At 40.0% G+C, this 27,276-nt stretch overlaps 1 protein-coding gene across 2 annotated transcripts in view; it reads left to right on the forward strand.

The window, feature by feature from the left end:
- Positions 1 to 27,276, forward strand: part of grid1a (glutamate receptor, ionotropic, delta 1a) — a 181,014-nt gene that overhangs the window by 86,611 nt on the left and 67,127 nt on the right. The window lies entirely within an intron of this gene.

A 27,276-nucleotide genomic window follows, 5' to 3' on the forward strand; every position in this document is an offset into this window, starting at 1 on the left:
ACAGCCTGAATGTTGGTAGCATAAGGAGCCGAGGAGCCTCTTCTCTCTCTTGACCCATAATATCATTTAAATCATTTTGTATTGTTTTTCATGTAGCTGATGATGTCATAAAAGGTGGCACACTAGATCAGAAGCTGACCTTTACAGCAAACACTTTACAGCCAAAGAACTCATTCCTTATAATCACATACTCACTATAAATATATAATCAGACACTGTTAATTATTACACACTTGCTATTGTCACACTCATTATAACTGTATAATCATAGACTTGCTATAATCACACATTCATTGTAACTCTATAATCAAACACTCACTATTCACACACTCACTATAAATCTATAATCAAAAGCTGTTTATAATTACTCATTTGCTATAATCATAACACTGTATATAATTACACACACATTATAATTACACGCTGCTTATAATTAAACACTCACTATAATCATACACTGTTTATAGTTACACACTCACTATAATAACACACTCATTATAGCTATAATCACACACACATTATAACTCTATAATCACACACTCACTGTAATTACACATTCATTATAACTCTATAATCAGACACTCGCTATAATCACACACTCACTATAATCAATCTCTCACTAAAATCACACACTCATTATAACTCTATAATCAGACAGTCGCTATAATCACACTCACTATAATCACACACTCATAAATATCACATGCTTGCTATAATCACACACTCATTATAACTAAAATCACACACTCACTATAATCACACACTCGCTATAACTCTGGAATCACACACTCATAAATACCACACGCTTGCTATAATCACACACTCATTATAACTAAAATCACACACTCACTATAATCACACACTCGCTATAACTCTGGAATCACACACTCATAAATACCACATGCTTGCTATAATCACACACTCATTATAACTAAAATCACACACTCACTATAATCACACACTCGCTATAACTCTATAATCACGCACTCGCTATAATCACACACTCATAAATATCACATGCTTGCTATAATCACACACTCATTATAACTCTATAATCATACACTCGCTATAATCACACACTCATTATAACTCTATAATCAGACAATCGCTATAATCACATTCATTATAATCACACACTCATAAATATCACATGCTTGCTATAATCACACACTCATTATAACTAAAATCACACACTCACTATAATCACACACTCACTATAACTCTATAATCACACACTCATAAATATCACATGCTTGCTATAATCACACACTCATTATAACTCTATAATCATACACTCGCTATAATCACACACTCATTATATTCACACACTCTTTATAACTACAGTCACACACTCACTGTAATCACACACTCTCTATAACTCTGTAATCACACACTTGCTATAATCACACACTCATAATAATCACACCCATTATAACTCTATAATTACACACTCATAAATATCACATGCTTGCTATAATCACACACTCATTATAACTAAAATCACACACTCACTATAATCACACACTCGCTATAACTCTGTAATCACACACTCACTATAATCACACACTCATAAATGTCACATGCTTGCTATAATCACACACTCATTATAACTAAAATCACACACACTATAATCACACACTTGCTATAACTCTATAATCACACACTCACTATAATCACACACTCGCTATAATCACACACTCCTTACAACTCTATAATCAGACACTTGCTATATTCACACACTCATTATAACTAGTTACACACTCACTGTAATCACACACTATCTATAACCCTGCAATCACACACTCGCTATAATCACTCATTCATAATAATCACACCCATTATAACTCTATAATCACACAGTCATAAATATCACATGCTTGCTATAATCACACACTCATTATAACTAAAATCACACACTCACTATAATCACACACTCGCTATAACTCTGTAATCACACACTCACTATAATCACACACTCATAAATGTCACATGCTTGCTATAATCACACACTCATTATAACTAAAATCACACACACTATAATCACACACTTGCTATAACTCTATAATCACACACTCACTATAATCACACACTCGCTATAATCACACACTCCTTACAACTCTATAATCAGACACTTGCTATATTCACACACTCATTATAACTAGTTACACACTCACTGTAATCACACACTATCTATAACCCTGCAATCACACACTCGCTATAATCACTCATTCATAATAATCACACCCATTATAACTCTATAATCACACAGTCATAAATATCACATGCTTGCTATAATCACACACTCATTTTAACTAAAATCACACACTCACTATAATCACACACTTGCTATAACTCTATAATCACACACTCATAAATATCACATGCTTGCTATAATCACACACTCCCATTTGCCAATAGCACGTACAAGCTGTAGGGACATTTTCAACCTGTTCCTAGCCTGAGCAGTGGTTCCCACCACCTTCAAGACAGCATCCATTGTGCCAGTGCTGAAAAATGCCACTGCCAAGACCCTCAGTGGCTTCTGTCCTGTCGCCCTCGCACCTATCATTGCCAAGTGGCTCGAGAGGCTTTTGCCATCTGAAATTCTGCCTGCCCTCAACACTGGAGCCGTATCAGTTCACCTACAGCTCCAACAGATCAACAGAGGACGCCATCACCGCGGCACTCCACTCTGCTCTGACCCACCTGGATAACAGCAGCTCCTACGATAGGACGCTATTCATCAACTTCAGCTCGGCCTTTAACACCTTCAACCCTTCCAAGCTGATCTCTAAGCTTACTGACCTTGGCATCAGCACCTCCCTCTGGACTTACTTGCTAACAGACCACAGTCTGTTAGGATGGACAGACACATGTCCTCCACACTCGTACTGAACACTGGCGTCCCACAGAGCTGTGTGCTTAGCGCTCTCTCTACTCTCTGTTCACCCACGGCTGCAGGGCTTATTCACACACTCGCTCTGACTATAATCATTCTTCACCTATTCTTTCTCCTCTTCTCTTTTCTCCTCTTTTTTCTTCTCCTCTCTTTTCTCCTTTCCTTTCTTATTGTCTAGTCTCCTATTTTAGTTTACCCTCTCTTTTCCTTTTGTCTCGTTGACTCATCTCATCCCTTCTCAGATCATTTAGCACCCACGTGACCTTTGACCTTTTCTGTGTGTTGAATTTGTGCTGATGATTTCCTGTGTGTGTCAGTGGACTGATTGTAAAGGTCAAGCACAACACACCGTGCCTTCTAATTAACCAGAAAGCCAGGCAGCTAAAGGGCAAGACTGCTGTCTCTCTCTCTGTCTGTCTGCCATGTCTCACTGCCTGTCTTGCTGTCTGTTTCACTGTCTGTCTGTGTCACTGTCTGTATGTGTATATAACTGTCTGTCCTGTCTATATCTCTGTCTCTGTCTGCCTGTCTGTCTGTCTGTCTCTCTGTCTTTGTTTGTTTTACTGTCTGTCTCTCTGTATGTCTGTTTCTCTGGCTGAGTGTCTTTCTGGTTCTCTGTCTGTCCATCTGTCTGTATATTTGTCTGTCAGTCTTTTGCTTGTCTCTCTGCCTGTCTGTTTGTCTGTCTGTCTGTTTGTCTGTCTGCCTGTCCTTTCTATGATTGATTTGTGACATTGACACTATCAGATTGAGTTCCAGATGATTCACTTTAGTGTGTGTGTGTGTGTGTGTGTGTGATGGGAAACACTTCTCAAAGTTAGAAGCTCTGTGTGTGTGTGTGTGTGTGTGTGTGTGTGTGTGTGTGAATGTGTGTGTGTTCTGGCACTCACAGAGGCACAGACAGACGGGAAGTTTAAAGTGTTTAAAGTTTAAAGCGTTCTTTACGCCGTGAGTCCCAACGGAGGCAGTGAACGTGGTTTTACCCCCGACATCATACCAGGGACCGGAGACGAGACGAAAATAATCAATATGCGGAAGTTAAAACTTTAAACAGCTGCAGCAGTCAGAGGAGGAGAGATGAGCAGTATGAGCTCAGTGTAAACAGACTTTATCTACTGTCACATTGCTAACCTTACACACACACACACTCACACACACACACACACTCACACACAAAATTCAGAAAGAGGTAAACCTAATAGACTGTCTTGAGGAGGAAGCAGATAAGGAGTGGATCTATTTTCCTAACAAACAGCTGTATTTCTAAATGAACAAACAAACTGCAATAGACTATAACAATAATAATAATAATAATAATAATAATAATAATAATAATAATAACCTCTATCTCTCCCTCTCTCTCTCTCTGTCTTGGTCTCTCTGTCTCTCTCTCGCTCTCTCTGTCTCGCTCTCTCTCTCTCTCTCTCTCTCTCTCTCTCTCTCTCTCTCTCTGTGTGAATGTGTGTGTGTACCTAAAGCTTTAGGCAGTAAATCCGGATTAGTCATACCCTCATCAGAAAAGGAGACTCAGTGGTTCATTTCCCTCAGTGCAGTCTTTCTGTTCCATAATGAGATTAGGGCTCAACACACACATACACACACACACACACACACACACACAATTCTTCTGTTCCTGTGTGACAGAGAGTATACACTCCAACCCTCTTATGTAGGGAGTCTAGAAAGTACACACAGAGCAAAAAGAAACACGTCCAGAGAACATGACAGCATTAATTAGCTGTAGGGAAATTTTAAATAACATTTAATTAATTTATTCTCTCATTTACAGTGCAGGAACACATCAGAGCTGTTTGAAAGCTGTCACACACACACACAAACACACACATACACACACAAACACACACACACACTCCCTGTTCTCACGGTCCTTATTAATGATGGTTATTTGATGTTCATACCTTGTTATTCTCTGTGTCTGAGGGAGTGTGTGTGTGTGTGTGTTACCTGTAATGCACTCTGTATGACTGTGTCAGATGTTCCTGGGGAAATTGCTACTGTATTTATCTGCTGTAATGATGTCAGACAGACAGACAGACAGACAGATAGATCTCCAGACTGTTGAATGGATGAATAGATGGACTAGGATGAACTGAATGATGGCATCTGAGCCTGTGTAAAAACTTATTCAGAAACGCCTTATTATGAAATAAAGTCTTTTTAAATGCACCAAAAACTACTGTTAATTAATTAGTAATAATTATGTCAGTGGAAGGTCCTCATAAACATAGTAAGACAAAGTGTGTGTGTGTGTGAGAGAGAGAGAGAGAGAGAGAGAGAGAGAGGGAGAGGGAGAGCTGAAGGCAGTGGCAGAAGCTCCTGTCTTGCACATCCTTGTTTGATGAAACAATAATAACACTATTGACATTTTTAAGATCTATTTGAGAAAGGAAACGCCGGGAATTGAAAGTATGGATACTTCGGCATCAATCAGCTCGTCTCTACCTGAAGCGGGCTCGTGCACATCCAGTACGCTCTGAGCCGAGCTTAATTTCTGTGCTTTCATCCACTGGGGTGGTAAATACACCTTGTGTATTGCGTACACCTTGACTGTCAGATTGTTATAAACATGCAGTACTACTGTACATAATCATGAAGTTTGTAATCCAGTGCCTACTAGAAAGAAAACACACACATTAGTAGGCTGCCGGTAATAACACACAGGTGAAAACTACACCTGTTGTTTCAACTCACATCCTCTCTCTGATGCTTAACCACGCCCTCTCTGCCACACACACCTGTCTGTTTACAATGGCATCCAATAACACACATTCCCACCAATGACTGTATATGTATATGAGTGGACATCATGGTGCCATTCAGTCCCATTGGGCATTTTTTGGGAGTCGCCATCTTGTGAAAATTGGAGCCATAGTCTGCACAGTAGAGAGCTTGAGGCCAGAGCACTACCATGGGAATGGGCGGAGTTAAAACCTGTACTGCAGCCAGCTACTAGAAGGCCTCAGACATTTTGGCTTCACTTTTGACTCCTTGTTATGACGTCCACTCATATACACAGTGACTTCCACTCAAATATGCTTTAAAAAAAAAAGCAGTACTCATCTATAAAGGCAGAGATGAAACGCAGCTTCTTTCTTGCAGCTTATTTTGAGTGGTGCATCTTATTGATGAGTCCTACTTTTGTTTGTTTCTTTCTTTTCTAAAGTACGTTTGAGCAGGAATGTGTACCATAGAACGTCAGTGGAAATAGAGAAAATAATTAAGGAATACTTTAAATTCACAAATCAGTTAGTTCAGAATGCCTTTTTAGAACTACGTTTCTGAGAGTAGCCTACTTGAATAAATCCACGATTTCATGACTGACAGGTTTGTTCACATCCTGCGTTGTGTAGAGTCACTGGTGGAGACAGATATTTACACTGTACCGTATTGTTTTGGTCTTCAGTCATGGCATTATGTAGAAGATGATCATCAATATAATCTACTTTTACTTTAACTCAAGTAGAAAAGTAAGAAGAAGATCGCTTTTACTCCAGCAGCGTTTTACCAAATGTTTCACTTTTTTTTCACTCATGTACAGGATTTTTGTACTTTTTCCACCACTGGCTGTTTAGACTGAAGTCATATGCTACAAAATGTTGCATGAATCTTGTATTGTGTAGTGTTTCTAGCTAGAAAGTGTGCCCATGCTGCATGTGGCACATGTCAGAAATCGAACTTGAGGCTGAACCGGAGCTGTGAAATATTACTAGATATCTGTGCAAGTCACGGCGAGTCAATACCAAACTGAGACCTTATAAGTGTGCGGATTTGAAAATTTAACACTATTAAGATATTAAACTTTTATGGCTCAATATCTAAACAGGCTCCTGAGAAGTGTACAGTACTGTGCAAAAATCTTAGGCACCCTAATTTTTAGCACAAACTTTGTTATAGATGTTTATTTTCTGGCTTCTACATTACTGATTCAGTACAAAAACATTTTAGATTCCAAACATTAGTTTTCCGGCACAAAATGAAATGTTACAGAAAAACGTTTGTATGTCAGTAAAGAAAGCAGCAGATTCCATAAGAGACACTTTTCAGATAAAAACATAATGAAGGCTGCTGGGTTTCGCTGCAGAAATAAGAAGCGAGTCGACAGTCAAAGTCTCCAGAAGAACTGTGGCTGCTTCTGCAAGATGCTCAGTAACACTTCCAGCTCATTTCCTTAGAAAACTGCACACACTGCACCTCAGATACTGCTTTATTTTTTTTAAAGTGAAGGATCATCACTCCTAATATTGACTTTATTTAATTTATTGCTGTTTACTGCTCTTTATAGGATTTTTTAATGTAGAAACATTTCATTCTTTTTGAAGGCATCTTTGCTCTCCAGCATTTCTCTGCATGTGGTAGCAGAACACCTCTGGACCAAAAGTATACGATTTCACAGTTTTGAGCTTGTGATCATGTGACTCGAGGAGCTATTTTTGGACTCACAGGTAAAGAGAGAGACGGAGCTGTGAGCTGATCACGGTTTGGTGGTAAGGTGAACTGTTCTCGAGGTGTACCTGGTGAACCCAGGAGAGCAGATATCTTGATGAGAGATGATTTTATTTTCCAGCTCTTAATGGACATCGCCCTTGTGGTGAATGTTTAAGTCCTGAATTGTAGAGGCAGCTGTAAGGGCTGTACAGGCCTGTCTTGTAGCACTTCTTTACCAGAAGAAAACAGATCAGCTTGAGAACAAATGTGAACCAGATATGTGTGTGTGTGTGTGTGTGTGTGTGTGTGTGTGTGTGTATTGTCCCATTACATACGCTGTGTACCCCTGACTGTCACACCCACATGTGGTTCTCCTCCAAACTGTTACACAAAGTCTGAAGCACACAGTTGTATAGAATGTCTTTGTATGCTGTTAAATCTAAAACATTGACTATACAGAATAACAAGAGACGGGTCCATGTTTTTTTCCTCTTCACAAGTCGAATGTGTGGAAAATGACATCATTTCCACCTGCAATTTACGTCTTACAAGGCAAGTCGAACACCACAAATGGCGGTTGTCTGATGGCTAAAGCGCAGTGACATTAATGCAGAATTCGACTTACCTCAGAAGCAGGAAGTCAGAGCTCAGAATTACAGCATTTTAGACCTCTGTGAATTTGAGCTACAAGTGAGGAAAAAACATGGACGCCTCCCTCTTCATCTTTCATTAGCAACAAGCTAGCGAGCTAACTGTGCTGAGTGATGTATATTTCCTCAGAGCAGTGAACTGTAGAGTCTGTGTTATAGCTTTAACAGGTGAGTGTGTCTGTGTGCGGATTGATCTACAGCTAATACGCGTATATACAGTGTAACTCATGTAAAGGGAAGAAGTGCTGCTGCTGTGTTTACTGCTGATGCTGAGAGCGGCCATGTTGATCTGATGTCACTCCCTGAACTCGGAGGAACTTGGAGTTGAGGAAACTGTCCTGGGTTTCCGAGTGGGAATTCTGAGTTCTTTGGTTTTTCCTGGTCAGAGGTCTGGAATTATGAGCTACAACCTCTAGCTGAATGCAGCATGAATACAACTTTGCTTGGACGTGAAAAAATGTGGAGGATTGTGGGTAATTTGCTAAGGTAGATGGCATCCCATAATATTCATTGCTCTTAAAACACACCACTGTGTGCTCTACTCTTCCTCTATTCACTCCTTTACTCTTCATCTCTTCACTCCTTTACTCTTCCTCTATTCACTCCTCCACTCTTCATCTCTTCACTCCTTTACTCTTCCTCTGTTCACTCCTCCACTCTTCTTCTCTTCACTCCTTTACTCTTCCTCTATTCACTCCTCCACTCTTCATCTCTTCACTCCTTTACTCTTCCTCTGTTCACTCCTCCACTCTTCTTCTCTTCACTCCTTTACTCTTCCTCTGTTCACTCCTTCACTCTTCTTCTCTTCACTCCTCCACTTCTCCTCTGTTCACTCCTTTACTCCTTTACTCTTCCTCCATTCACTCCTTGAATCTTCTTCTGTTCACTCCTCCACTTCTCCTCTGTTCACTCCTCCACTCTTCATCTCTTCACTCCTCTACTCTTCCTCCATTCACTCCTCTAATCTTCTTCTGTTCTCTCCTCCACTCTTCTTCTGTTCACTCTTCCACTGTTCACTCCTCTACTCTTCCATTCACTCCTCCACTCTTCCACTGTTCACTCCTCCACTCTTCCACTGTTCACTCCTCCACTCTTCCATTCACTCCTCCACTCTTCCACTGTTCATTCCTCTACTTTTCCTTTCACTCCTCCACTCTTCTTCTGTTTATTCCTCCATGCTTCTTCTGTTCACTCCTCCACTCTTCTGTTAACTCCTCCACTCTTCCTCTGTTCACTCCTCCACTCTTCTTCTGTTCAGTCCTCCACTATTCCGTTCACTCCTCCACTCTTCCGTTCACTCCTCCACTCTTCCTCTTTTCACTCCTCCATTCTTCCTCTGTTCATTCCTTCACTCTTCCTCTGTTCACTCCTCCACTCTTCTTCTGTTCAGTCCTCCACTATTCCGTTCACTCCTCCACTCTTCCGTTCACTCCTCCACTCTTCCTCTTTTCACTCCTCCATTCTTCCTCTGTTCATTCCTTCACTCTTCCTCTGTTCACTCCTCCACTCTTCTTCTGTTTATTCCTCCATGCTTCTTCTGTTCACTCCTCCACTCTGCTTCTGTTCACTCTTCTGTTCACTCCTCCACTCTTCCGCTGTTCACTCCTCCACTCTTCCGTTCACTCCTCCACTCTTCCTCTGTTCACTCCTCCAATCCCCCCTTGTTCCCTCTCCCGTAAGGAGCGAGTGAACCGTTCAGTCTTTTCTGAGCTCATTCTCTCCTGACTCGAGTAAATTAAAATAAATTGTGCCTGGTGAGATTCAGGACCTGACCCGTTTAAGTTCACAGAAAGTAATTTATCCTTTATTTGCCTCAAACCGAGGTCATGCCATCACTTCCTGTCTGAGACACAGAGAGAGAGAGAGAGAGAGAGAGAGAGAGAGAGAGGGTGGGCTGTGACTGTGAACATGACAGTGAACTACCGTCACAGTTTGCTGTTATGCTGTTATAGGAAAATAAAGATCATTACTGATCATTTTCCCATAACATCAGCCCAACAAGCTATTTTCTGACAGAACAATACGTTTTTCCATAGGCTGAATGCATGGAAGATGGATTAGCAGTCAATGCTAAGTGTAATCACAGTGTAATGTCAGCTGTATGAACTTTATTTAGGAATTTAATAACACATTTGAGAGCAATGATCATGTGCTTGATGGTGCTGTGCTGTTTCCACCATCATGCTGTCTTTACACTGGGTGTATAAAACTCTTAACACATGCTAGCTAGCTAAAATGGTAGATAATCATGTGCATGTGTGAGAGATTAACCTTTAGACCCTGACAGATCTAGACCATGGCCACTTTTTACTCTCCATCTGCTCAAACAAATATCACTTCAATTTTCGAAAAAGATTGAGTCAGAAGTCAGAAATTTCTGGCTGAGTTCCAGATATCTCACGATGTACACTATCTAGCATTCTGGGGTTAAAGGTTCTGTTTAGATAGCAGGAGTAGTTCTACAGTTTTTAGAGTGTTTTTTTTTTCTGAGAAAGTCTCAAGTAGAAGACTTTTCTTGGGACACTAGAATCCCTAACCATCTTAAGAACCCATGACATTTAGAAATAATGGCTACTTCACTGTATATCGTGCATTATCTCTTCAATGGAGAGCCATTTGGGATTCAGGTCTCTACTCTCCTGTATAAGTGCACTAAAATATCAAGTCCAGTTTATCGTTAGGTTTGTTTAGAATACAGAACAATCAAAATGAATTTGTGCTTCTACAGAAAACAAAGTACTTGGGGAACAAGTGAGGAACAAGTGCACATGCATGCCAGTGCAGTAACAAGTAGGAAGTAAGAATAAAATATTACGAGGACACCAAATTGTACAGATTCAATTCAGTTTTTACAGTAACAGACATTTTCACAAATCAGAAATCCAGATGTAGATTTAGATCCCTAATGATCAAAAGTGGCATGACACGAGGAAGAAGCCTTAAGCCTCATTTATGTTATTTGGCCAAACATTGATTTACAAAATTTTAGTTGATTTACTTCGTACTCATGTGTGTATGTTGATAAAAGCCAATCAGCCATAAATTACCAAATGCGTTCATGTCACACCTGATTTAAATTGCATGTAGCCACACCCACAAAACTCCATAAAAGGCAAAGCTCACAGAGAGCAGAAAACAACAAAATGGCAACTGAACAGTGGAAGAAAGCACGCCCCCTAGGCATGGTGTACTGCAGCTTAACCGTAGACACAATAACTCTCACCCCTTCTATAGGGCACTTTTACGTTTATCCTAATTGAATGGCTAGTATTATTTGTCTTAATTTATTGATTTGTGTTGGAATCGCTTTCTTTTACGTCATTAATATGAAATGACCAAATTAAAAAAAAAAAAAGGTTCATATGTGAATTAAGCAATATTGCATGAGCAAGAGCGTTGTTGTGGTGAATATCGGCACGCTGTGATTCGGCTGTAGGCATGAGGCCGCAGGTAATCACAGCCGTGCTGATATTCAGTACAGCAGCGTGATCACAAGTGAGATATTGTTTTTATACAACACTTCTATAAACTGGAAATTAATATCCAGCAACTGACATTTGAGTCACAACATGGGCAAATATTTTGTTTATTTTCGGTCCATCAACAACAACAAAAAAAATCCCGAAGAAGCCACAGCAGGAGAGATGGTTGCGTGTTGCCATGTCGATACACAGACTGATAGCCCATAGTAGCAGTTTCAGTGTACAAAACTATTGCTACGAATTGGAATTTTATGTAGAACACACAAATGGAGTGATACACACAGTGACATATCCCAGCACGCTTGGATTTCTGCTCATCCAATCAAACTAGCGGACTAGAACTAACTGTTGTATAAACTGAAATAAATAAGTGAATTAAACTTAGCGTAATCCTTAAATAAAATCTCAGGAACTCCTGGACAATTGTACAATCAGAAGCTGATCAAACAAGGTTCACATTAGTGAGTCTCCTTATGCATATACTGTTTGATATACCATATATCAGTTTGGTAAATGTAGACCCCTCGAAAGGAACCAGACCCAAAATGGCACCGGATAGTAGGATAATAAATCATTACAGTACTGAGTGTGTTTACAGGATGTTCAGTAAGAGCAGATTGTGAAGAAGGGATGAGCACAGGACAGTCTTTATGATTACAGCAGCAGCTCTTGGCTACAAATCTACAGTTTACAGGTGAAAGAATGGGTGAGATTGTGTTTTTTTAAGTGTAAATCTTTCAGTGATCCATGTAAGAACATCAGAAAGTGAGCCAGCAGTCAGTCAGGGTTCAGAGGTAGTTGTTGAGAGTCCTGATGGTTGGTGTGAAGAGTCTGTTTTTGAGGTGGGTGGTGTGTATTGTGCTGCTTCTGATAGGTTTGAAAGGGAATTGCAACTGGTTGTGCTATTGGAATTGAGGAAGATCAATGCCAGTTTCAGATGTTTTTCCCGAGTTGAGATATGCACACGTTCCATAACGTACTCTGGATTATTAGTGTTTCCTCACTCAGGCCTCGTCCCAAATGAACAACTTATAATGTGTTGTTTGGTGACCTACTGAGTGAACGAGAAAAAAAGTAAAGGGAGAAAGAAGTGAGGAAGGGAAAATTAGAAGACAGACACAGCACAATAAGGTCTCGGAGTTCCAAAAAAAAATCTAATAAAGCGCCACAGCTATCGCCATCTCAACCCGAGGTTATATAAGAAATGAGCTGTCAATCAAACTGAGGTCAATCCTGATTGCCTGATGCTGTGATTTTGTATTATTATTGACTTTAAATGGAAAATGAAGAGACAGACAGAAGAGTGAGACAGGACACTACGTAAGGAAGTATACATCCAATTTAAATTCCGCTCACTGTTTCCTGGTCAGGGTCACGGCAGATCCGGAGACAATCCTGGGAATACACACATTCACACAAATGAAAATGATAGTCTCCGAAACCATATGGAGAGCACTCGGTGGCCGATACGTTTGATTTCAGACTGAGTCTCTGAGAGACTGAAACTCATCTTTCTCTCCCTCACTTTCACTGAAGAATACATTTGAGCTACAACTCAACTTTCCAATTTAGTGTCTTTTTGTTACCAAAGACAGGAAATGACATCAAAGTGACTTCAAAGCAACATCAAACAGAGTCAATATGGTCTGGAACTTTACATCTTCCACCTTCACAAACACAGGTGCCATCACACACTACTGACTCTGAGACAAACACTTTAATTTTCTCTCTCTCACACACACACACACACACACACACACATACACACACACACGCATACATATGTATGAGGGCAGTAAAGCAGCAACCACTCTATTACAGTCTTGCTGAATATCAGCTGGTCCGAAGCCTTTTACATTTGGGATGACAGTGTGTGTGTGTGTGTGTGTGTGTGTGTGTGTGTGAGAGAGACCCAACTCTTTTCATCTTCCCCACACCGTGTTCAGGTTAAAAGCCTGTGTGGCAGAGCAGTTTATCACTAAAGCCCTATGGCACGTCACACTGCTGTAATAGAACACAATGGAGATGCTGAAGATCCGCCTCCTTTTTGTCATAGATACGGTTTTAGTAGCTGAAATCACAACACGAAGCTAATGCACTAGCAAATCTCCATCGCATTCACGTACGAGATGTGTTACTATATATAATAAAATGATTACTAAAAATAGTTTGAAATAGTTTGCTATTAAAATAAGTATGCTAGATAAGCAGAAATAGCTAGCTAGTTAACCTCAATCCGTCGGGTTGTCAGTGAAATATCTAAACAGAAATATTATGTTATTAATTTCTGCTTATGTTTGTTTTATTTTTGAGATGTATATTTAAATAAAAGTTGCGTAATAACATCATAAATTAGCATGAATCGTCAGAATTAGAATTAATCTGAGGTTAGCCTAAAGTTAGAATAGGATCAGCTGAGATTAGCCTAAATTTAGTATAAAGTCAGCAGAGGTTATATTAAAGTTACCGTCAGGTCATTGTGAGATTATTTTCATGTCAGTATGAGGTCAGCTAAGGTAACACTAAAGTTAGCATGTAGCCGCGATTAGGCTAAATTTAAAAGGAGGTCAGATGATATTAGCCAAAAGTTAGCATGTGGTCAGTGTAAGATAAACCTAAAATTAGCATGGGTTAGTAGAGTGTGAGTATAAAGTTAAATCCTAGCATTAGAGCTTGTCTAACATTAGTGTAAGCTTTGTCTAAAGTAACATTTTAACATTAATGTAAGGTTAGCCGTTAACTCTGGGTTAGCATTGGCCTGGATTAGAATGACGTTAGCATGCGGTTCTTGCTGAAATGTAATGTGAGGTCATGAGGGATGGGGAAGGTGATGTTTTGTTTCTTATTTATAGCTGAAATGTTAAATCAGATAATGGACTGGCGTCTAACACACACAGTCTTACAGACACAGACACACACACACACATATGCTCAGACACACTCTGGCCTTTTAGTCTGCAGTTAATTAATGTCCGTTCAGACAGTGTGTGTGTGTGTGTGTGTGTGTGTGTGTGTGTGAGTGAGTGAGATGGCATTATTGAATTTTATGTTCTAAGCACTACATGCTCATGTTCAGTGAGTGTGAACAGTCACACAGTGAAAAATACACAAATGTAAAAATGAAGCATTAGAGAGGGTCAGCAGTGTCATTTGTGTGTGTGTGTGTGTGTGTGTGTGTATTTGTGCCCACAGAGCCATATATTCTGTCTCTAATGAGGATGAATTGCTGTCTCTGTGTGTGTGTGTGTGTGTGTGTGGTTAAGATTGCACTCACGTCTTTTTGTCTCTCACACTCCCTGCTGTTGGCAATCACCGGCACTCACCGGCACTCACACACTCACACACTCACACATATACACACTCCAGACTTTTACACTTTTTCTCCATAAGCACAGAGATGGTCCCTGTTGCGCTCTCACTCCACTGCTACGATCCAGCAGATGTCTTATAATACTGGAATGTACAGTTAATTCTCATAATGCAGCATGTTGTTATGATGTATAATTTCTTGGTTTCCGTGGTAATGCTACAGGTAGGTGCCTCAGTGCAGCTCTATGACACTCAGTGCAGCTCTATAGTCCTTACTGCAGCTCTGCGATCCATAGTGCGGCTCTATGATAGTGTGGCTCTGTGTTCCTCAGTACAGCTCTATGACCCCCAGTGCAGCTCTGTGATTTTCACTGCAGCTCTATGACCCTCAGAAGAGTTCTGTGATCCTCAGTGTAGGTCTATGATCCTCAGTACAGCTCTGTGACCCTCATTATAACTCTGTGATCCTCAATGCAAGTCTGTGATCATCTGTGCAGCTCTATGACACTCAGTGTAGCTCTGTGATCCTCGGTGCAGCTTTATGACCCTCAGTAGAACTCTGTGATACTCAGTGCAGCTCTGTGATCCTCAGCTAGCTCTATGATTCTCAGTGCAGCTCTGTGATCCCCAGAAGAGCTGCACTGAGGATCGTAGAGATGTACTGAGGGTCACAGTGCTGCACTGAGGGTGCTCTATGATCCTCAGTTCAGCTCTATGACCCTCACTGCAGCGCTATGATCCTCAGTGCTGCTCAGTGACCCTCAGTACATCTCTATGACCCTCTGTAGAGCTCCTTGATCCTCAATGTAGCTCTATGATCCTCAGTGCAGCTCTATGACATTGTGGTTCTATGATCCTCAGTACAGCTCTATGACACTCACTGTGGCTCTATGAACCTTAGTACAGCTCTATGACCCTCAGTGCAGCTTTGTGATTCTCATTAAGGCTCTGTGATCCCCAAAAATGATCAAAAATGACTCTTTTGGTTGTTGAAGAAAAAGAAATAACCAAAAATGATAAAATACACAATTATAATAAATAAACAAAGTGTCAAATCTAGCACTTTACAAATAATTAATGATAATTAGAAGTGATGTTTTTTGTGTTTGTTTGTTTGATATTGAAACACTTGAAACAAACAGTGTTTAAACATCAGCCATGTGGACATTAGACAACCAACACTGAAAATGTGCTGTTTTTAAAAGCTGTTTCCTGCACATTACTGCAGAATCACCCACAATCCACCATCCAGCTGTGTTTTCCCAACCGCACAGCTGGTACTATTATCACACACTCCTGTAGTCTCCTTAAACCTGAAATGGTTGAAATGCTAACGTTCCTGTCTTTTTTTCTTTTTTTTTTTTAGCTGTGGTTCTGAATTATTGCATTGTTTATCACGATATTTAAAATATTTAAAATCACGATCAGAGAGCATTCAATAGATATATAAATAAATTAACATATAGAAATGTATTTCTGTGAAATCTATACAGGATTTCTTTTTTTTTTGTTTTTGGTATCTTGGCCCAGATTTGAAGAACACGTCATATTTCTGCAGCTCTCCAGCTCAGTTTAGCAGCACACGTCAAAAAAAACCCACCTTTACCCCAAAATACACAGTGTACTTCCTGCAGTCGGGTTGAGTCATGGTCAGATCACGTTTTCACTGGACCGAGACATCACACATCTCTCTCTCTTCTCTCTCACACACACACACACACACACACACTCGCGCGTGATTGTTGTGTTCACACCTGTCCGAACGATCCACCTCTCAGCACATCAGGGTTCAATTCAGACTCACTTGTGAAAATCATCCCACACCAGTGTGTGTGGAACAGTGTGTTCTGAATAGAGGTTTATATTGGTTTCACAGACCTGATCCTCGGTGTGTGTGTGAGTTTTCTGTTAGAGAACAGATTACTGATATTCATGATATTTATAATATTCATGTTTATGATCTTTACACTCAGATGTGGCTCAATGTGTGTAATCAACACAAACTGTGTGTGTGTGTGTGTGTGTGTGCGTGTGCGCGTGCACGTGCATGTGTGTGTGTGTTTGTGTGTGCGTGTGTGTTTTTATGTGTGTGCGTGTGTGTGTGTGTGTGTGTGTGTGTGTGTGTGGGCACTAATGGATAAGCACACCTCTGCAGGTGTGTGTAAGTGCATTATCACAGTCCATTAAAGATGACTGAGTGGAAAAAAGGACAAAAGGGTCAGAAAAAGTACTGGTAAACACCTTCATTATTAGTCTGTCTGTCTGTCTCTCTCTGTTTCTCTCTCTCTGTCTGTCTCTCTCTCTCTCTCTCTCTCTCTCTCTCTCTCTCTGAGTATATGTTGGGAGAGAGTGGGCGGAGCATGAGTGTGAGCATGAGTTGTGGCTGTTTGTGCTTCAGACGAAGTTTTGTTTTTTCCTTATTTTGCGTACTTTTTGTTTACTTTTGGAGAGTTTATTATTAATCAGTAAAACTACCTATAGGCTTAGGGTGTCTGCACTTTTGGGCTGTTTGCTCCCTGAGTTTAGATAGATAGATAGATAGATAGATAGATAGATAGATAGATAGATAGATAGATAGATAGATAGATAGATAGATAGATAGATAGATAGATAGATAGATAGATAGATAGATAGATAGACTTTATTGATCCCATGAGGGAAATTCTTGTGTTACAGCAGCATGGTCAGTAGATATAACATGTACACACACAAAATATAAAATATCAAATACAATAAGTTAAATTAAATGTAGTAGTGCAGATATGGAACACAGTTGTAGATTTAACCAGATTTACATCAGTAGTTACATCAGTACACTTGTGAAAACTGGTAGTGAAGGTGGTGTCGTCCGCGGGTGTAGAGGATTGTTGTTTAGCTGTGGGAGAGGTTGTGGGTCATCTTTCTGCATCGACAATGAATAATGCCACGGTAATTTTTCTCAACTCTGTGAAAAAAGCAAATGAAGTAGTTGAACATGGTGTTGTTCTCGATGAAACACTCAACACTTCTTTCACTGCCATCCAAAAAAGTCACAATTTCAAATATCCTTCCGTTTATTAGTGATGACATTTTAATGCAAGCACTTTCTCATTATGGGAAGTTGGTCTCACTGATTAAGAAGATTACAGAATTTCAGAAGATTCATTTGTATGATTACGAAAGATGAAGCGGATTTGGATCTAGCGCTTAATTTCCGTGTCGATGATTTTAATTACGTGGTTTTTGTAACCACTGATAAAATGAAGTGTTTTGGATGTGGGAAAACAGGATATTTAGTCCGTGCTTGTCCTGATAAGAATAAAGACGAAAGGGATGGAGACAATGAGAACGTTTCAGCTGAGCCGTTCAGTGCAGGGCCGTGTGGGGTCGGTTCGGCCGAGGCAGAGCCTGCTGCGGAGAGGGAACTTGATGGGGAGGATGCAGTTTCTGCCGGATCGACCTCAACGGAGCTGACAAACGCAGGTATGAGCATTATGAAAACACTTTTGAGCGTAGAGAACAGACTCTTAAGCTATAATTTGGAAAAATTGAAAAATGAACGGGGGGACGATGGCTCTGAAATGGAAACAGAACATATAGTGTTTAAAATGCCACTACGAAGGAAGAAATCCGACACAGATAATGTTCCTAGACTAACGAAGAAAGCAGAGTTAGAAGAATCAGAGGATCAGAATGATACAGAAAGTGACAGTGAACTATCTAATTCCAGTAAAGTTCTGTCACATGGTGAGTGTTTAAATCATAGTTACGATGTAGACGACATCAAATTGTTTCTTAAATCGATTAAAAAACAAGAGAGGAGTACTTGTTAAAGAGTATTTTTTTATTTGATCTGAAACAGTTCTTTGATAAATCTAAAAGTCTGATGGCTGAAGGGTGTTTCTCAAGCAAAGAGGTTTATTGCCTAAAGATGATAGTGAGAAAACTCAACATAGAACTGAATGATGGCTGGGAGCATGTTTCAGTTCAAGAACCCCAGTAGGGTGTGTTTCTTGTTGAGATTTTGTTTATTTAAGTATGAGTGAAGTGCGTATTGCTTCTCTGAACATGAATGGTGCCAGAGACAGTAGACAAAGAGCTGAACTGTATGAAATCATGAAACAGAATAAAGTAGATACGACCTTTGTTCAGGAAACGCAGAGCGATGTAAAAAATGCCACTGACTGGACAAGAGAAGGGGAGGGGATTTCATATCAGGTTGAAGAAGTGTTCAAAGGCAGACTACTAAAAGTTCAAGCACAGTTTAAAAATAATGTTTTTGTTTTTATTTGTGTATATGTACTGCTCGACTGACGAATATTTATTTCTGGGTTGCGACTTTAACTGTACAGAACTCAATTTGGATAAAAATCATATTGAACTTCATCTGCCTTCACGTAAGCATCTCATTAAAGTTATTAATAGGCATGAACTAAGTGATGTTTGGAGGCATTTCTATGGCAGTCAAAGACAATACACGTGGGTTCATACACGTGACAGTGTTTTGTCCCTTGCAAGACTGGATAGGTTTTATGGTTTTGGGCATCATATTGGCGTTTTTAAAAGTTGTTTTATTTTTCCAGTCAGTTTTTCTGATCATAGTATGGTGCAGTGTTCTTTTATTTTGAGCTTTATTAAACCTCAAAGTGCATACTGGCATCTAAATACTACATTGTTAAGCAATAAGAATTTTAGGGATTTTAGAGCCAAACACTCTCATTTCAATCCTTACAAAAGTGGTGGAGTTTTGGCAAAATGTAAGTAAAGCAATTTTGTCAGCAGTATGTTTGTAACAGCACCAGAGAATTAATCCAATCTATGAAAGCCTTAAAGAGAGATATAGTTAAACTTCAAGAGTTAACAGAGTCTACAGGAGAACAGTTTTATGGAGTTATATGGAGGTTCTCTCAAGAAGAAAGACTCAATTGGCTGGTCTATCAGGGGGAAAACGCAGGGGACTCTGGTCCAGTCAAGGTTTCAAAGTTTAGATCAGATGGATGCACCATCTAAATATTTTTTCAGTCTCGAAAAGAAAAATGGACAAAAGCGGTTCGTTCGTGCTTTGCGTCCAGTGGGGCACTTTTCTTAAACCTTATAGATATACAAAAAAGATCACTTTGTTTTTATGAACATCTATACAGAAGAGAATTCAGGTCAATGTTTTCAATGGTGAGGAAAATGTTTTCTTTAATGACTTACCCCAGGTGTCTGAAGAAGCTGATGTGGAGCTCTCAGGTGTGCTGAGCCTGGGGCAGCTGCGTAGAGACCTTCAGGGCATGGAGTCTGGGAAAGTGCCAGGGATCAATGGTCTTCCTGTTAACTTCTGCAAGGTTTTATTGGAAGACTTGGGAGAGGATCTGCTGCAGGTACTCAATGACGGTTTGGTTGAAGGACGGCTGCCATTGAGTTGCTGCAGAGCAGTCCTCACTCTTTTACCCAAAAAAAGGAGATCTTCCTGATATTACGAATCAGCGCCCTGTTTCACTTCTTTGTAGTGACTACAAACTCCTTTCAAAGGCATTAGCCAATAGATTGACTAAAACAGGACCAGGTTATTCATCTGGACCAGACTGCTGTGTGTCCCTAACAGGTCAATTGTTGACAATATTTCCCTTATTTGGGATATTTTTAATGTCTCTAAGTTGTTAAACTGTGGTTTGGTATCGTTCGATCAGGAAAAGGCATTGATAGGGTTGAATAGGGTTTGTGGAGAACTCTAGAAGCCTTTCGCTTTGGCCAAAATTTTATAAACAAGATCAGGGTTCTCTATAGTGATGTTGAGAGCGTACTTAAAGTCAATGGTGGCTTTTACACACATTACATGGCTCATAGAGGTATAAGGCAGGGATGATCTTTAGCCAGAATGGTATATTCACTGGCCATAGAACTTTTACTGCAACAAATAAGAAAAAGTTTACATGGTTTTCATTTACCTATGAGAATAGTATTTATCTATCAGCTTATGCTGATGATGTAATAGTATTAATCAGCAGACAAAGTGATGTGCAAGTTTTAATGAAATTACTTGATGACTATAATGTTTTGTCTTGTCCAAAGATGAAGTGGAATAAGAGTGAAGCACTGTTGCTTGGAAGATAGATTCCTGGCAGGTTGGCCTGGGGAAGTGGAGGTTTTAAATAACTAGGTGTGTTTTGAAGAGAAGAGAAGAGAAGAGAAGAGAAGAGAAGAGAAGACTGTACAGAAGAATTGGGAGGGGGCGGTCGAAAAGGTTAAAGGTCAGCTCAAAAAGTGAAGACGGTTAACACCAAAAATGTCTTATAGGGGGCATACTTTAACTGTTAGTAATTTAGTAGCTTCTTGCTTCTGGCACAGGTTGGCTTGTGTGGATCCTCCTTCTCGCCTGCTGGCAGAGAGTCTTGGTTGACATTTTTTTGGGACAAGCTTCACTGGGTACTGCAAAGTGTGCTATATTTACCCAAAGAGGGTGGACATGGACATGGACTGATACATCTCAAAGCAAGACAGAGGCTTTTTGTTTACAGTTTTTACAGAGACTTCTTAACGGCTCAGTAACTTCTAGCTGGCAGGCAACAGCAAGTGCCGTATTGCGTAACACTGAAGGACTGGGGATGGACCCTATGAAGCTGGACACTAGTGGAATGTCAGCGTTTTATCAAAATCTTTTTAAAGTTTGGAATCTTTTCCTATTGCAGGGAAGGGTTAACACCCTTTCACTTCATAGGCTTTTAGAGGAACCATTAATCCATGGAACACGTTTTGATATAACAAATAGCAACTACGCTTTCCCTCAACGATTTACTTCTAAAATTCAAGATAATCACTTTGGTGTATTTAATGATCCTGGCAGGACCGGACTTTAAGAATACGGAGGAAGTAGCCCTGTGCTTGAAAACCAGATCCACACCATCAGTTACTCAGCTGCTGGCAAAAAGGAAGGATATGCTCACAAGTGAGGAAAGAAAACTACTGTCAGATTACTGCAGAGGGCTGAATACTCTTGGTCCTCTTGCCTGAACTGGATGACTGCACAGGGCCTTTTTTAGAATCACGAAAATCTCTGCATTTAGATTTCTTTTCCGTTATAGGTAAAAATATATATATATAGCGCTTGTGTCATGGTCTTTCACAAAAAGGTTCTAGACAAAAAGATTGACACACCCTAGCATGATGTGTTTAAACTACATGTAGATGTTAAACCAGGATGGAGATCTCTGTATAAGTCACCATTGACCAAAAGGGTAAGGGATATACAGTGGAGAGTTCTGCGCTGTGCCATTGCTGTTAATGCGTTTATTTCAGTGTTAAACCCTGAGGTTGGAGCAGACTGTCCTTTGTGTTTAAACAGAGAAACTGTTTTTCATGTTTTTATGGAATGTTTCAGATTGAAACCTTTATTTATGATGTTGCAGAAATTGTTTAATTACTTTAATGAAACATTTTCTATGGAGACTTTCATTTTCAGTTTGAAATACAGTACTGTGTAAAAGTCTTAGGCACATGCAAAGAAATGCTGTAGAGCAAAGATGCCTTCAGAATAATGAAATTAAATGTTTCTACATTTAAAAAATCCTATAAAGAGCAGTAAACAGTAATAAATGAAATAAAGTCAATATTTAATGTGACAATCCTTCGCTTTTAAAAATAAAGCAGTATCTGAGGTGCAGTGTGTGCAGTTTTCTAAGGAAATGAGCTGGAAGTGTTACTGAGCATCTTGCAGAAGCAGCCACAGTTCTTCTGGAGACTTTGACTGTCGACTCGCTTCTTATTTCTGCAGCGAAACCCAGCAGCCTTCATTATGTTTTTATCTGAAAAGTGTCTCTTATGGAATCTGCTGCTTTCTTTACTGACATACAAACGTTTTTCTGTAACATTTCATTTTGTGCCAGAAAACTAATGTTTGGAATCGAGAATGTTTTTGTACTGAATCAGTAATGTAGAAGTCAGAAAATAAACATCTATAACAAAGTTTGTACTAAAAAAGGGGGGTGCCAAGATTTTTGCACAGTACTGTACGTTCAGAGGAAACGTTGTACTTGTCAACTGCTAAACTTTGTCCTGAGTGTTGATTGAGTTTTTTTACAGTTCTGTGGAGGATCTTGTCACGTGTGAGATGAGGTGATGTAAGAGTGAACCTCTGTGTTTTTGAAGGAAAAGTATTTTTACACATTTTTAATTGTTTGTTCCATATTATTATCATTATTATTATTTACAAGCATATGTTATCTATTAATGTTTTGTGTTGCGGCAATTTGACTTTATAAAATTGAGTTTATTTTTGTAAAATGTAATAGGAGTATTTTCTTTTCTCTCTCTCTTTCTTTCTCTCTCTTTCTCTCTCTTGTCTTTGATTTTATATTAATTTGTTTTTTTAATAAAGTGAAAATTGATAGGACAATGTTTTAGTAATTGTAATAAAAGTCTTTTGAAAATTCAAACTCTCTCTCTCTCTCTCTCTCTCTCTCTGCCTCTGTCTATGTCTCTTCTCTTGGTCTGTCTCTCTGTCTTTCTATCTCTTTCCCTCACTCTGTCTCTCGCTGTCTTTTTGTCTGTCTCTCTGTCTGTTTCTCTCTGGCTGTCTCCCTTTTTACCTGTCTCTTTATGTCTCTCCCTGTCTCTGTCTTTCTCTTTATCTCTCTGTCTCTTTCTTGCTGTCTCTCTCTCTCTCTGTCTCTTCTTCTCTCTGCCTGTCTCTATCTTTGTCTCTCTTTCTCTCTGCCTGTCTCTATCTCTGCCTGTCTCTATCTCTGCCTGTCTCTATCTAACTGCTCACTTCCTGTTTGCTCGTGTGCTCCTGGCCGTTAGCATCAGTGTGAGCGGGATAAAAACACACACACAGTGAATCTGAGCTGAACTGATATGGACAGGCGACTCCCACACTGTCATCTCTCACTGAAAATCACACTTACAGCAGAAAATTCCACATGAAGTCCATTTTCATTCTTTACACAGCAGAGAATGAAGATTACACACTCACTGACGAAACCATAACACACAACACAACACAAACACGAACACAAATATAACACAATATCGTACAGCGTATCTATAATGCAAACACTGTGTTCCAAAATGCTGTTAGAAAGTGAAATGTCTTGAGGAAAAAATCCAGAACTGTAGTTTGCAGTAGAAAAGCGTTGATGCTTTAGTGGTTTTGGTCGAAACTTCACAAAAGTTTGACTTTTAGAGAATCCCAAGTGGAATAAGAAGAACAGCTAGAAGCTCCTCTTTAGACTGCTGGCTTCAGATTTACAGAATAAAAAAAACGTCAGACAGGGAGACAGTGTGTTTTCTCCCCAGAGCAGAGCAGGATAATTTATTTATCACCTCACACACATACACACACACACTCACACACACTTTCACGGCTTCCTTCCTGAGGGAGATGGTTCGCTTGTACACAGAGATTAGGTAAAATGTAATAGTGTAACCTGTATTAGAAAAAAAATAAACCTCACTGTGTATAATGTTCAATTATAAATGTTTAATGTGTTAGTGAGAGAGAGAGAGAGAGAGAGAGAGAGAGAGAGAGCGAGGATGAGGAGATGGAGATGGAGTGTTTGCAGTGTGTGGTGTTTTCTTTTCTTTGTAATGAAAGCGGTTGCATTAGCATTAGCGCTGCATTAGCAGTAGCGCTGATGCTAAATTAGGCTCTGTTGCTCCGTCAGCATCACTGAGACACGATCGATATGGTGCTAAGAGGGAACTGTCAGTCACAAGGCATTATGGGATACACATGTAAATTTCTGTCTCTCTCTCTCAGACAGCGCGGCTAATAAACGAGTGCTTAGCTCTAAAAAAAGGAAAATGAACTCAGTCATTAAGCGTGCTTTGATTCTTCGCTCATTAGCTGAGATCAAAGCAGCTGAACATTTGTGAAATGTGATTTAACACACGTGCTCATGATGAGACAGAGGGAATGCTGGGTAACACGTTTCCAGCTTTTATTCTGTTTTTCCGACAAACCTTCAACTTCAGACTTTCAGTACCTAGAGAAAAGACAGAAACACTCAACTTCCTGAAACCCTGGAGGAAGAGAGGAATGAATGAAGGAATGAAGGAAATGAATAAGGAAGGAAGGAAAGAAGGAAGGAAGGAAGGAGGGAAGAATGAAGGAAATAAATAAGGAGGGAGGGAGGGAGGGAGGGAGGGAGGGAAGACTGAATGAATGAAGGAAGGAAGGAAGGAAGGAAGCAGAAATGAATGAGGTAGTGAAGAAAATAAATAAGGAAGGAAGAAACTGAGGAAAGAAAGAAAGAAAGAAAGTAAATGAGGTAGGAAATTGGGAAAAGGAGAAAATGAAAGCAATGAGGACAGAAGGAAGGAAAAGGGATGGAAAGAAAGAAATAAGTAAGGAAGGAAGGGAGAAAGTACAGAGGGAAAGAAAGAAAGGAAGAAAGAAACAGAATAAGGAAGGAAATAGTGAAGGAAAAGAATAAGGAAGGAAGGAGGGAAGGAAAAATGAAGGTAAGAAGGAAGGAAAGAAATGATGAAGGAAATGAATGATTGAATTCTTTGAATTATTGTTTCTGATTGAACGATATAAATTGAGCGTGATTGCGTAGTTTTAACGTAAACCTCTTACATTATGAAATGTTGCGAGGATGCTGCCGCTGACGGGACTCTGACTGGACTGTTACATTAGCGTGATTAAACCGTGTAGCAGAGAGGTGCGGTGGTTATGCGCTTGTTGACCTGGCTTCAGTCCTCAGTTCTGGTGAGAGTGTTTTCAGTGTAGGAAAATAGTTTCGGTGGAAACAGTAACTCCACTGGTTCCTTTCTTATAACAGCACAACACGAGGGTTTTATCCCTTATATAAGGTCTGGAAAGTAGAAAGTTTATAAAACCCAAAAAAAATCACAGTGCATGGTGCAGCTCTCAGTGAAATTCTCTACGAAACCAAGTGGGAAGGAATTTATAAAGATAACACTTCACTCTGCACTCAACGCAGACCAGGGAGGAAAGAAGAAGAAGTACGATCAATATCAACACTGTACTTCCTGTTTTCCCTTCCTGCAGTGTGCACTATATAGCAGACTTCTCTTTAATATATCTATCTCTTCTTCATCTTAGTATAAGCAAAACTCAATCCACAAGACATTAAAAGTTAATCTGCACATAGCTCATGTTTGTGTGGGGCAGCAGTGCGACTGGAGGACGTCTCTGTCCCTTGTTAGTGTCCTCTGCGTCCCCGTCGAGGAAACTGATGAGCTAATTAACTCAACTTTTTAATAATGTGCCCCCAGTCACTATTTACTGCTGCGTTAATCACTCAATATGCATCTCGTCCATTACAGAGGTGTTATGGTCTGCTTAGGATAATTAAAGGGGCGGGACCAACTCAGACTCTATTAAGTGTTATGGGACCCGTGGACCTTTAACTCATTACAGTAGGTGTAATTAAGGATCAGTGTGCATCTGTAAGGGCAGAAATGTCAAGACTGGCTGCATTTAGCATGGAGAGTGGAGTTTATAGTAAGAGAACAAGATCTCAGTAAAGAGGAGGGATGGCCATGGGTACTCACCAGTGACAGAATGATCACTCATGATGACACAAACGTTTATTTAATGTTTTGTAATCTTGCAAATTCATCAAATTCATTTTACATCGATTGAAGTCCAAATAACAGAAGCAGTGGAAATCCTTCCAAGAATTGAGCCACCATCTTTTTTTTTTTTTTTTACAATCTTTGATTAGTTACAGTAGCACTGGGGTTGAACACTGTGTATGATTGATTATACTACTCAATAGGTACATAATGAAAAGAAGAAGAAGAAAAAGAAGAAGAACTATAGCAGCAAGCAACAATCTGCCGGGTCCAAGCACTGTTTGCAAGCTTCTGGCTAAATCCAACTTGTGGCTGCTGATAAAGTTATTTGCATGTTATAGAATTACAGATGACCACACCCAAAACTTTCTCAGAACCATATCCTAAACTAACCTTGTGTTTCAGGTTTAACTGGGGTCAGATTGGTTATGATGTCCCTGGGGTGGAAACTGTGGTGTGATTGCGTACAATGGCATTGAGGCAGGAAGTATGGTTCGGTGGATTACAATGGCTTGGGGCAGGAATTGTGGTCTGATTAGCTGCAATAGCGTTATGGTGAGAGCTGTAGCTAGCATGGGAAATATCGTTTGATTGGTAAGAATAGCATTGGTGCGGGAACTGTGGTGTGATGGGTTTCAGTGGCATTGAGGGAGGAACTGTGGTCTGAAGGGTTTCAGTGGCATTGAGGGAGGAACTGTGGTCTGATGGGTTTCAGTGGCATTGAGGGAGGAACTGTGGTCTGAAGGGTTTCAGTGGCATTGAGGGAGGAACTGTGGTCTGATGGGTTTCAGTGGCATTGAGGGAGGAACTGTGGTCTGATGGATTTCAGTGGTATTGGGGCGGAAACTGTGGTAGGATCAGTTTTGGTGGTACTGGGGCGGGAACTGTGGTCTGATCGGTTTCAGTGGTATTGGGGCAGGATGATGGGTTTTAGTGGTACTGGGGCGGGATATGTGGTCTGATCGGTTTCAGTGGTATTGGG

This window comes from Pangasianodon hypophthalmus, chromosome 10 (assembly GCF_027358585.1).
Source record: "Pangasianodon hypophthalmus isolate fPanHyp1 chromosome 10, fPanHyp1.pri, whole genome shotgun sequence".
In the NCBI taxonomy this organism is placed as follows: Eukaryota; Metazoa; Chordata; class Actinopteri; order Siluriformes; family Pangasiidae; genus Pangasianodon; species Pangasianodon hypophthalmus.